Source organism: Sorex araneus, chromosome 6 (genome assembly GCF_027595985.1).
Source record: "Sorex araneus isolate mSorAra2 chromosome 6, mSorAra2.pri, whole genome shotgun sequence".
Taxonomy (NCBI): domain Eukaryota; kingdom Metazoa; phylum Chordata; class Mammalia; order Eulipotyphla; family Soricidae; genus Sorex; species Sorex araneus.
The window spans coordinates 44,691,149-44,703,818 of NC_073307.1; positions in this window are offsets into that span (position 1 = coordinate 44,691,149).

Genomic DNA, 12,670 nt, shown 5'->3' on the forward strand with positions numbered 1-12,670 from the left:
TAAAATTGTGTTGACTTGATTCTTTAGATTTTGTCTCTGTAGTTTACAAATATATTTTTGTTTTTATGTGAGCTGTAAATCTATAAAACATGAACCTAAGAATATGTTTTTAATTATGATAATTCTATATTAAACAAGTAAGCAAGCTGATGATATTGGTTTTTCCTTTAAGAGTCTGTCATCACATTGATTAACTGTGAGGACTTAATATTGTATTTCAGTATTCCTTAAGGTACAGCACTGCAAAGGAATGGCCTAGGCTATGGATTCTGAAATCACACACATGTAGCACTGTAGCACTGTCATCCCATTGTTCATTGATTTACTCTAGTGGGCAGCAGTAACGTCTCCATTGTGAGACTTGTTACTGATTTTGGCATTCCAAATACGCCACAGGTAGCTTGCCAGGCTCTGCCGTGCAGGTGGGATACTCTCAGTAGCTTGTCAAGCTCTCCAAGAGGGATGGAGGAATCGAACCCGGGTAGGTCACGTGCAAGGCAACACCCTACCTGCTGTGCTATTGCACAGAAACATAAACAAACAAAAACCAAAAACACATCCCTACTCTCTCCCATTTTCTCCTAAAATCTACTGAATGACACACAGAGACTAGAATACTTTCAATTACTATTACTTCTGATATCCTGATTGTTCTTCACTAACTCATGACTTTGAGCAGGAGAGATAATATAAAGGGTTAAGTTATGCGGCATTAGTGTGCTGCCTGGCACCACTTACTATCTGTCATCCGACCCTCACCCCTTACTCTGAGGGCAGAGCCAGGACGAAACGCTGATCGCTACTGGGTGTGGGTGTGGTCCCCAACCAATGGCACAACAATGTTATAGCTTAATTCTAAAACCCTAGGGTTGGAGCTCATGCTTTGCGGGCATGCAGGAGGTCTGGGTCCAATTCCTGGCACAGCATATGGTTCTCTGAGCAACCACCAGGAATGACCGCTAGGTAGAGTCAGAAGTGGACCCTGAACACTTTTGGAATACTATCCGACTGTCCTCAAAATACCCTTAAGCCCTACAACAAAAATCTATTTCCACATTAATTTATAGGAATCTGCTATTGCACTCAATACTAGAAGAGCCTTTCTAGACAGTAGGAATCATGAAATTTTTATTTATTTATTTATTTATTTATTTTTGCTTTTTGGGTCACACCCGGCGATGCACAGGGCTTACTCCTGGCTTTACACTCAGTAATCACCCTAAGACCAGTTTTTGTACCTTGGAGACCATATGGGATGCTGGGAATCGAACCCGGGTCGGCCTCGTGCAAGGCAAGCGCCCTATCCGCTGTGCTATAGCTCCAGCCCCAAATCATGAAATTATTAAAGACAAGATAAGCTTTACCTTGTGAAGATGATACTCAATGCAAATATTGCCATCTCCACAGAAATATGTTAGGTGGGAGTCAGGAGATAGCAGAGCAGGCAGGGGGTTTGCCTTGCATGCAGGGAACCCGGTTTTGAACCATGGTATCCCAGATGGTCCTGAGTCCCACCAGGAATGATCTCTGAGCACAGAATCAGTAGTAACCACTGAGTAGAGCCAGGTGTGTCCCCAACAGCCCCTCCTACCCCCTGACCTACATACTGAAAAGTATCTGATGAAGTGAAGATATTTGTACCTCAAATCTTAATTAACTACTGAGTATGGATTGGATATTGTAAAGTAAGTCCTAATAAACTCACACACATGTTGTGAGTTTAAATTCTAGTACCTATTAAGTCTGTGAACTATAACAATTACTTTTCTCTAAGTCACAGTTTTATCATTGATAAAACAGGATAATAAGGGTTGTTGCAAGAACATAAAACATAATGCAAGCAGCAGTGGCAATGTTCCTGGGGCATTAGATAATATTGCAACAGAATATTTGGAGGTATGTTTTCTCTAAGAATTCATTTGTAGACTTTGACATACAGTTTTTGTGCCTGAATCTAGTTAAGAACTTACTAGATGGAGGAAAATATTTTTACTTTTTGTATACCATCCTCAGCCCTAAGAGGTTGTCATTCCCGAGAGATTAAAAAAAAATCACTGTGCTTTTTACAGCCATTTAATTTCTTAGAGCATCTTTCTTTTTTATCTTGCAGAGTAACTTTCAGAAATCTGGGAGAGCTTCCAATTAAGCGATTAGACTGGTTTCCCAGAATTCATTTCTTAATTACAGCCCAGTGCATTTCAAAACCTCTCTCTTCTCCTCATATGTCTTTGTGGTCCAGAATACAGGAAATTTACTGCAGATATTACTTAATTTCATTAGGGAGTAAGTGCCCTGCTGACCCGTGGTTTGGAAAGTCACTTGAAATAATTTCAGAGGAGGAAATGTAAACCTTATTTATTTATTTATTTGTTTATTTATTTATTTATTTATTTATTTGCTTTTTGGGTCACACCTGGCGATGCACAGGGGTTACTCCTGGCTCTGCACTCAGTAATAACCCCTGGCGGTGCTCAGGGTACCATATGGGATGCTGGGAATTGAACCCGGGTCGACCGCATGCAAGGCAAACGCCCTACCCACTGTGCTATCGATCCAGCCCCAGAAATGTAAACTTTATAAGAAAGAACATGGATCTCAAACACCATGAACATTTGACTGAGATAGTGACATTTAAAGTAGTTGTGTAATAATTGTGACCACTATGCCATTAGCTAAATATCACAGTTCCTGATGTGCAGCACAGACTGTGATTTCTGCAGTACAGGCTGTCTCAGGTTGAAGACTAGCTTGAATATTTGAGTAAACCTAAAATAACTTTTTGGTGGGTAACCACCATTTCTTTTGGTAGCCTCTACTTCCAAATAACAAAAAATATTATCATTTTGATAGCATGAATGTCAACAATTTCACTTCTCTTTCTACTCTCTCAGCGGGTCTTCTGACCCTATACACTGTTATAGCTATTTCAGGGCATAGTACATTTCATTCATTGAGCAAACACTATTTGCCATGCACTCTGGGGACTCAGTGATGGGGAAAGGAATCAAATCACCTGCTCTCAAGAATTATTAGCTTATCTTTTGGGGTCAGATAGATAGTGCAGCAGGTAAGGCACATGGCTGACCAGGACTTCAATTCCTGTCAGCCCATATAGATTCCTTATCCTGCCAGAAGTGAGTCCGGGGCACAAAACCAGGAATAAGCCCTGAGAATCACAGGTTGGGTCCAAAAACAAACAAAAGAACAACAGAAATCATTTTCTCTTTCACTGGTTATAAATAAGTGAAAAAACAAATAAGTTTCAAATCTGAATTAATTATAAACACAATGCTAGGATGCCAATTAAGTGGTACACGAGCAGTGAATGGGACCTATTTTCTAATGGATATTCCCTCTGCATAGAATTTCCCTCCCGATGTCCTCACACAACCATATGCATTCCACTCTTCAGGTCTCAGTTCCCCTCATTATGCAACTTCCATGACCATCCTAATTAAATTTAATACAAAAGCTGTGTATGATAAAGGAACCTGGGCTTATGGATGATGCTGAGGCATGTTAAGAGTTGAAAAGACAAATTCTTAAACAGAAAGATAAAAAACATGAAGTATATGTCCAAACCCCAGTTCTACCCCTAGTACCACACCTAGTTCCCAGAGCAGTAACAGAACTGATCCCTGAGCACAGAGACAGGAATAGCAGCTGAATACTATTGGGTAAGGCACCTCAAACTCCCCTCCCAAATCACGTGATCATAGTAATAGATACTAAAAAGCATTTGACAAGATTCAATACTTAGTGACTGTATTCAATACTTAGTTACTGTATTCAACACAATCCAATACATAAAAATCTGTTGTATGCAAACAATGAGTCATTAAAAAGGAAAATTAAAGAACAATTTCATTTAAAATTGTATCAAAAAAGATTGGCTCCAAGGAACTCTAACGAAGAAGGTGAAAGACCTATATACAAAAACCATAAGACAACACTATTTCATCATAAATGGAAGACACACAAAGAAACACAAAAGACATCTGGTCCAAGAGATAGTACTAGAATGAAGACACATGCCTTGCATGTAGCCAACCCCAATTTAGCTCTTGAGCACTAGCAGGAGTGACTCCTGAGCGCAGAGCCAGAAGTAGCTCCTGAGCACCACTGGTATGGCTCCATTTCCCTTTTCCTTCCAGAATAGGAAGAAAGACATGCCATACTAATAGATTGGAGGAGCAAACATTGTTAAGCTAGCCAGTTTTTGAAAAATATGCAGATTCAATATGGTTCCTATCAAAATATTCTTCTTGAAAGAATAATATTCTTCAATGAAATAATACGTACCCTAAAATTTGTATGAAGCCACAAAAGATCTCACAAAGCAATTTTGAGAGAAAAGAAAAAAATGGAGACAACACTTGCTCTCACTCTAACTATATTACAAAGCAATGTTAATTAAAACAGTATGGTGGAAACGGACCCTCCGCGCCTATTGCCTGTGATCCTGAGGTCTCCTAACCCATTTTGGCACCAGAGCGGATGCTTGAGCCATGCATTTTGACCGTGAACTGAGCTACAACCTCGTGCAGCCTGGGGAGGGATCTTTTTCCCTCTCCACCCCATTTTTCTGAGCGAAAATGGCGACAGCGGCAGCAGCCACGCGGTGAGAGCCACCCTCTAAGACCCCTCCACCAGGAGGTAGGACTTTCTTTAGTGACGTAGCCTGGAGGTGGTCCTGGGAGGGGGGGCGTTCCCGGCGCGCCTTCCGCCCAGAGATGAACCCGAGCCGCGCCACGAGAAACGGACCCTCCACGCCTATAGACTGTGATCCTGAGGTCTCCTAACCCATTTTGGCACCAGAGCGGATGCTTGAGCCATGCATTTTGACTGTGAACTGAGCTAAAATATTAGAAACCCAAAACCGCGCGGCCGCTATCGCGGCCGCGCAGACTCAAAGTCTTCACTTTTACCAAGGAAGAGAAATTATTAGACGATGCCTATTCAGCAGGCCTGATTGTTGGGGAAATTTTCCAATCAATAATAGTGAGTTCTGTATGGAAATATGGAATGTACTCAATATATAGAGAGAATAATGGGAATATCATTAGCTACTTAGATGGGGGGTGGGGTGGGAGGGGGGTGTATTGGGGTTCTTGGTGGTGGAACGGGTGCACTGGTGAAGGGATGGGGGTTTAATCAGTATTTGACTGTGACTTAAACCTGAAAGCTTTGTATTTTTTTCTTGTTTTCACGGTGGTTCAATGAAATATTTCTTAAAACAAACAAACAAACAAACAAAAAAACAGTATGGTACCGGGGACTGGAGCGATAGCACAGCAGGTAGGGTATTTGCCTTGCATGCAGCCGACCTGGGTTTGATTCCCAGCATCCCATATATTTCCCTGAGCATTGCTAAGAGTAATTGATGAGTGTAGAGTCAGGAGTAATCCCTGTGCATTGCCAGTTGTGACCCAAAAAGCAAAAACAAAACAAAAACAGTATGGTACTGAGACAAAAAAAAGTTTATAGTAATAGAAAATAATAGAAAGCCCAGAAATAAACACACAATTATACAGACATATAATCTCTGAAAAAAAAAACATGACCAAACTATGGAAAAAGGAAATGCTCTTCAACAATTGGTACTGGAAAACTTGGACAGTTACATTTAAAAAAAAAAATTGGATCACTGATACAACCCACACAAGTTAACTCAAAATGGTGTTAAAATGATGAAAGTGTCAAAATGATGAAAGTGTGAAAAAATAAAATTACAAAGAAGAAATTTTTGGTAATACAGTCCACGTTATCAACATCAGAATAGGAGACTCAACTTCTATTGAAGGAAAATAAGGGAAATAAAAACAAGAATACATACATTCTACTGCATCAAATTGTGAGACATGTTGTTACTGTTTTTGGCATACTGAATAAGCCATAACAAGTCTTACAATGGGGATGCTACTGGTGCCCAGTCGAGCAAATCGATGAACAATGGGACAACAGTGCTACAATGCTACATCAAATTAAAAGACCTTTTTGTTAATAAAGAACCTTTTCATAGAAAAATAAATTACCATAGGCGTCAGGAGATGACTCTAACAGCTGGAGCACATAAACTGCAGGCAGGAGCATCGTGCTCCACCTGCACACTTAATGATCCCCTGGTCATTTCCAAGAACAACTCCTAAGTACTGTTAAGTGTGACCTAAACATAAGAAGGAAAAAATAGAGAAAAAAACACCATCACAAAACCCAAAAGATATTAGAGCAATTATGAGGAGATACATGTATATTACACATATGACAAAGGACTAATGCTTAAAATATGGAACGCACACAGTCAACAGATATAACTGGAAGTAACATAATAAAAATGGTCAAAGCATATTGTTAAATACTTCTCCAAAGACATACAGATGCCCACGTATACATGGTAAATGCCCAACACCACTTATTATTAGGGAAATGCAATCATAACTCTATGTGATATCATTTAACATGGGTGAGAGGGAACTATATCAAACAGATTGAAAACAATACGTGTGTGAGAATGTGAAGAAAGAAAGAATGCCTCTTCTTTGGAAATAGTATGGATACTCTTTACAAAATGAAAATGGATATTGCATATGTTTTGACACAAAACCATTCCTAGGCAATTGTCCAAAGTATATGAAAAAAATGAGTATATGAAAACACTAACTTTAAAGAATATTTGTAGTTCTTTGTTCATAGCACTGTTGTTCACAATACCCCAAACATGAAATCAAACTAAAAGACCATTTACAATGACTGGATAGAGAGTTGGTGAAATTTATACTCAATGCAATACTACTCTGCCATTTTATTATTATTATTATTATTTTAAAGTTTTTATTTTAAAGTATCAAATATGAAGCATTCCAGTGCTGCCTTCCTGCTGGTTCTCTGTGTGCACACCTTTATTTGAACCTTATATTATTCTGCCATTTTAAAAAAAAGGAATTATGTCCATTGGGACAAAATAAATGAATCTTTAAGGAGATTCTGTTCTGAAATAAGCAAGGAAGTGAACGATAACTGGATAGCTTCACTCATATAGATGTGAATAGCAAAACAAATAACTGGTTTACAAAAACGGCAACAGAATTGCAATTGATAATGAAACTGTGGCAGTTACCAAAGAGTAGGGATAGGAGAAGTGAGTAGAATGATTATTTTCTTTGTGTTCTTTTGTTTTAGGTTTTTTGTTTGTTGTTTTTAACTTTTTTAAAGACATCATGGTTTACAAAGTTATTCAGTTATTTCAGGCATACAATGTTCTAACACAAATCTCAACACCAATGTTTCCTTCCCTTCACCAATGTGCCCAGGTTCCCTCCCACCTCGAGTATGGCCCCTTTAGCAGGAATATAACAAATTTATTTCATATTACTTACTCCAACAAAAGGAATGGCAAGTAAACTTATCAGAAAATAAATCAATAAAAGTTAATTTGCAACGATTGGTTTCCTTGTTTTTACCCTTTCTTAATCTTGTATGGACTGGAGCGATAGCACAGGATGTGGGGTTTTTGCCTTGCACGTGGCTGGCCCTGGTTCAATTTCTCCGCCCCTCTCGGAGAGCCTGGCAAGCTACCAAGAGTATCCCAACCGCACGGCAGAACCTGGCAAGCTACACATGGCATATTCGATACGCCAAAAACAGTAACAACAAGTCCCACAACGGAGACATTACTGGTGCCCACTCGAGCAAGTCGATGAACAACCGGAAGACAGTGCTTAATCTCGTACAACCATATTCAACAGTAGTGAGTGCCATACTCAATGCCACATGTTGGGAACTTTTTCCTGTCCTTCAAATTATAGGAGCTCTTTAACACTTCTTACAAAGTTAGTTTCAAAACTATAAATTCCCTGAGCTCTTGTCTGTCCATGAGCCTCTGTATAGTTCCTTCAAATCTAAATGATAATCTAACTGGATAGAGTATCTTTTAAGAGTTGTTTTTGTACAATATCCTTCCATAATCTCTTGTCTTGTAGAGTCTCATTTGACAGATCTACTATACATCTTATGGGCTTTCCTTGGTAAGTACTTTCCTTTTTTTTTTTTGCTTCTTGGGTCACACCCGAGATGCACAGGGGTTATTCCTGGCTCTACACTCAGGAATTATCCCTGGCAGTGCTCAGGGGACCATATGGTTTGCTGGGAATCGAACCCAGGTCAGCCACATGCAAGGTAAACGCCCAACCCACTGTGTTATCACTCCAGCCTCAGCAATTTCCTTTTTTGATCTTCTTTTTTTAAATATTCTGTCCCTATCTTTGTATTTTGTCATTTTGAGTATAATGTGTCTTTGAGTTTTCAAAAAAATTGAGTCTAATATTTTCTGGCATCTTTCAGGCCCATTGGATCTCTGCACCTGTATTCCTCAACTCTGGGAAATTCTTTTACTTTTATAAAATTTTTATTATTAAAGAGCCATGATTTACAAAGTTACTGATAGTTTCATTTTAGGCATACAATAGTTCAATACCAATCTAGCAGAGTTTTTTTTTTGTGTGTGGTAGGTTGACACTGGAACTGGAACCTTAGTGGTATACGTGGTAATAAACATGTGGAAGCATGAAGTGTACCCTACCACAAGATAAAACAGCATTTTTTTCTGTCAAATACTTTTATATTTTGTACAAAGTCTCTCACAGATCTTCCATCTTCAACGAACAGCATAATGAAAACAGATTGTTCAACCTTGTTGTTAGTTTTAGTTTACTTGATGGGATGATGAATTGATGTGATTTTTATTTGTAAATGTCCCAATTTTGAAAAGAGATCTTCCAATACCAGGTTGGATGATACAAAAGGGGTGTATTCTACTACAAAATGACAGACACCACCTCATGGGTAGGCAAAAAAAAATGCTGGTATAGAATTGCAGCTATATCTACCAGTTCTGTACTAATTTCCAGCCTCCCAACCCCATGGGTCACATTTTGGGCCTTGTGACATGTTCTTTGGACAACTGGGACACAAACTCCTCTGGCAGCTCCCTTTGTTCCTGTCCTCATTGGAAAGTTGTGCCCAGAGACAGCAGCTGGCAACCAGAGGCAACAAATCATAAGGTTTCTTGGGCTGTCTTGAGGACTGGAGGCTGGGAGGAGATCTTCTAATGTGTCTCCAAACCCTTTATGGCAACGTGCAAGTGTGTGCCAGTGCACAGGTTCAGACGTGGACCTGCAAAGTATATAAGGAGTGACTTGGTGACAGGAGGAACCAAGTGCTCTCGGCAGGGTGACATGACAGGAGACGTAGCTTAGAAAGCAGCAAGTCAGAGCCAAACCAACTCTTACATCTGCAGTTTCTTCCCACTCCCTCCCATCCCCTCACAGTGAATCAGTTACTTGGAAGAAGAATTAGAAATCCCAGCAGCACAGAGAAGTCACGGTCTTTGGGGAGTCACATCAGTAAGGTTAGGTTTTCCATGATAAATAAGAACTATAAGGTTAGGTAGTGCAACAAATAAGATCATGCAAAAACAGTTTGCCTCTCTCCTTATCAGAGCATCTATTTCTTTTCAGTGAGAGTATGGAATTCATTATTTGTAAGTTATAGGTTCTGCATGGATAAAAGTTGGCTGCTATTTAGAAACCAGATGTCTATGAACTTTCCATTGTTTAGAATAATCCATAGAAACTTTTCCTCTTCATCTGAGACTGTCCTGGCAGCAGCTCAGTAGTGGCCTCGAGGCTACTTTGCTCTTGTGCATTTAAGAGTTAGCAGCTCCTTCTCTCCCCTCCGGGAGAAGGCGTGGTGTCCGACATTTTGTGGGTCCGTTGAGAAGGTATGAACTTTGGCGCGGAAAAAAAAAAAAAATGTGTGCTTTGAACTTGAAACAGCCGCGGGATACAGGGCCAGCCCCAGTCGGGGCCCGTGCTCGGCTCCGGCCGGCCGGGTTTTCGGCCTGGGCGCCCATGCCCCTGCAGAGCCTGTGGATGTGGAACAAGCGGGAACCAGAGACAGCTTTAGGAATTGGGGTTCCAGCAAGTGCTTGCACCCATGTATGGAGACTGTGAACTAAGCTTTTGCCCCACGCCGGCTAACGGAGGAAATAACCTTCCTTCTTGGTCTCTCTCCCCTCCGGGAGAAGGCGTGGTGTCCGACATTTTGTGGGTCCGTTGAGAAGGTATGAACTTGTGGCGCGGAAAAAAAAAAAAAATGTGTGCTTTGAACTTGAAACAGCCGCGGGATACAGGGCCAGCCCCAGTCGGGGCCCGTGCTCGGCTCCGGCCGGCCGGGTTTTCGGCCTGGGCGCCCATGCCCCTGCAGAGCCTGTGGATGTGGAACAAGCGGGAACCAGAGACAGCTTTAGGAATTGGGGTTCCAGCAAGTGCTTGCACCCATGTATGGAGACTGTGAACTAAGCTTTTGCCCCACGCCGGCTAACGGAGGAAATAACCTTCCTTCTTGGTCTCTCTCCCCTCCGGGAGAAGGCGTGGTGTCCGACATTTTGTGGGTCCGTTGAGAAGGTATGAACTTGTGGCGCGGAAAAAAAAAAAAAATGTGTGCTTTGAACTTGAAACAGCCGCGGGATACAGGGCCAGCCCCAGTCGGGGCCGCGCGGCCGCTACCGCGGCCGCGCGACATTTTATCTCTTCATTCACATCAATGGAAAACTTATTATCAAATATTTCCCTATTAATAGAGCTGTATTCTTAGGGGATAAATTCCAACAAGAATAGTGAGTCTGTTTTGAAACTCTAAGAACAATAGTGAGTTATGTGTTGAAATCTGGAATGTAATCAAGGTAAAGAGAAAAGGAAGTGAAATTATCACTCACCTATGGGGTGGGTTGGGGGGTGAGGGGTGGTCTGTATACTGTTTTTTCTTTTGTTTGTTTGTCTGTTTTGTTTTTTCTTTTGTTTTTGTTTATATTGGTGGTGGAATATGGGCACTGGTTAAGGGATGGGTGTTTGAGCATTGTGTAACTGAGATATAAGCCTGAGAAGTTTGTAACTTTCCACTTGGTGATTCAATAAAATCAAAAAAAAAAAAAAAAAAGAGTTAGCAGCTCCTGTTCTTGCTGGTGCCCGCAGATAGCTGAGATAGCAGAGATGATGACTGGACTCTGGTTGACTCTAGCAATGTGTCCGGGCAAAGAGACCCAAGATCTCTCTCTCCCAGCAGAGACCTGGCAAAGTCCTGAAGCCACAGGAAGAATGTCGATGAGGGGCGTGTAAAAAACCTTCCTTATCTTAGTACTGTTTCCCACAAGCAACAATTATTACCTACAACTGACCTTTCAGAGACTTTTTCCAGCTGAGTCTACGTCAGAGAACTTTGCATTATCCAGGACCACCAAGGATACAGGAAACCTGTTGGTGGGGTGTAGGAGCAGAAGGGTACCAGAGGGGTCCTTTGCTTTGATAATGTTCTAAGGACTCTGCATGCTTAGATTTTCTTTATTTAAAAAAAATAATAAAGGCCAGTCCTAACAGAACATGGCCCTTGTTGTCAGCAGGAGTGATGCTCAAGGGTTACTGGAAGCACATTTAGTGGTGCCTGGGGGAGCCCATCAGGTCCACACCCAACATTTCTCTGTGGGGATGACAGAGCTCTACCTGAGTGTGCTGAGGGGGGTATGTGGTCTGGGTTACAGAGCTCAGAGCTTTGTAGGCCTCTGATCTGCCATTTGAGCTAATTTTCTAGCCTCTCAACATTCTCACCATTGTTCCAATAATATTTACAGGTGATGGAAGTAGTGGAGATACACAGACAGTGATTTTACTTGTATACAGTCTTAATAAAATGACTCTCTGAAGCATTTTACCTGTTTGAAGGTCTTGGGCCTATTTGTCAAGTATGTGACATAGTTTAGAAACTAAAATTTTTACTATCATCCATCAAGTTGGTATTAGGATTGCTGTCAGTTTTTTAGGTATAGAAACAGAGAAACAGAACAGTGAACAATTTTCTGGGTCACGTGGAAAATCAGTAGAGATACCAGGACCCAAACCCAGGCAATCAAACTCTAGAGCATGTTGTGATGATGCATGTACATGTCTGTGTGCATGTGAAAGGCAGCACCGCACTGTAGCACTGTCGTCCCCTTCATCGATTTGTTCGAGCAAGAAAGAAATGTGTAGCAATGACATGTACTTATAATTCAAAACAAGAAAGTATGCAGAATGTTGTACCTATTTTTGAGACCTAAATTAATGCCATTCTGTGACTGTCCATGTCCCCCCCACCCCAGTCCATTCCAATTCTGATGTGGAAATATGAATGCTAAGTGTGATGGTGATAGTAGGCAGGTCCTTTGGGAGGTGCTTAGAGCTGAGTCTGGCACCCTCACAGGAGGAGGCCCTGGAGAGTCTCTAGTTCCTTCCACTGAGGAAGATACAAGTGCATAAAATGTGACTCAATGGTAGAGTGCTTGCTTTGACTGTGCAAGGTGCTGGCTTAAAAACAAAACAAAAGAAAAAAACTTCAAAACAAAAATAAATGAAACCGCTTTAAAACCACTGAGCAAAGATATAGCCACGAGGCACTGGGCATAAACCAGGAAAAGGATCCTCACCCAGAGACAACCGGGCTGGCACATCCCGCTGGACTTCCCAGGCACTAGAATCCTGAACAATGAACTTCTATTCATACCCGGTCTGTGGTATTTTATTACGGCAGCCAAAGGACTCAGAGTTAATATTCATAGTTTGTGCCTAAGGGAAAGATTAAT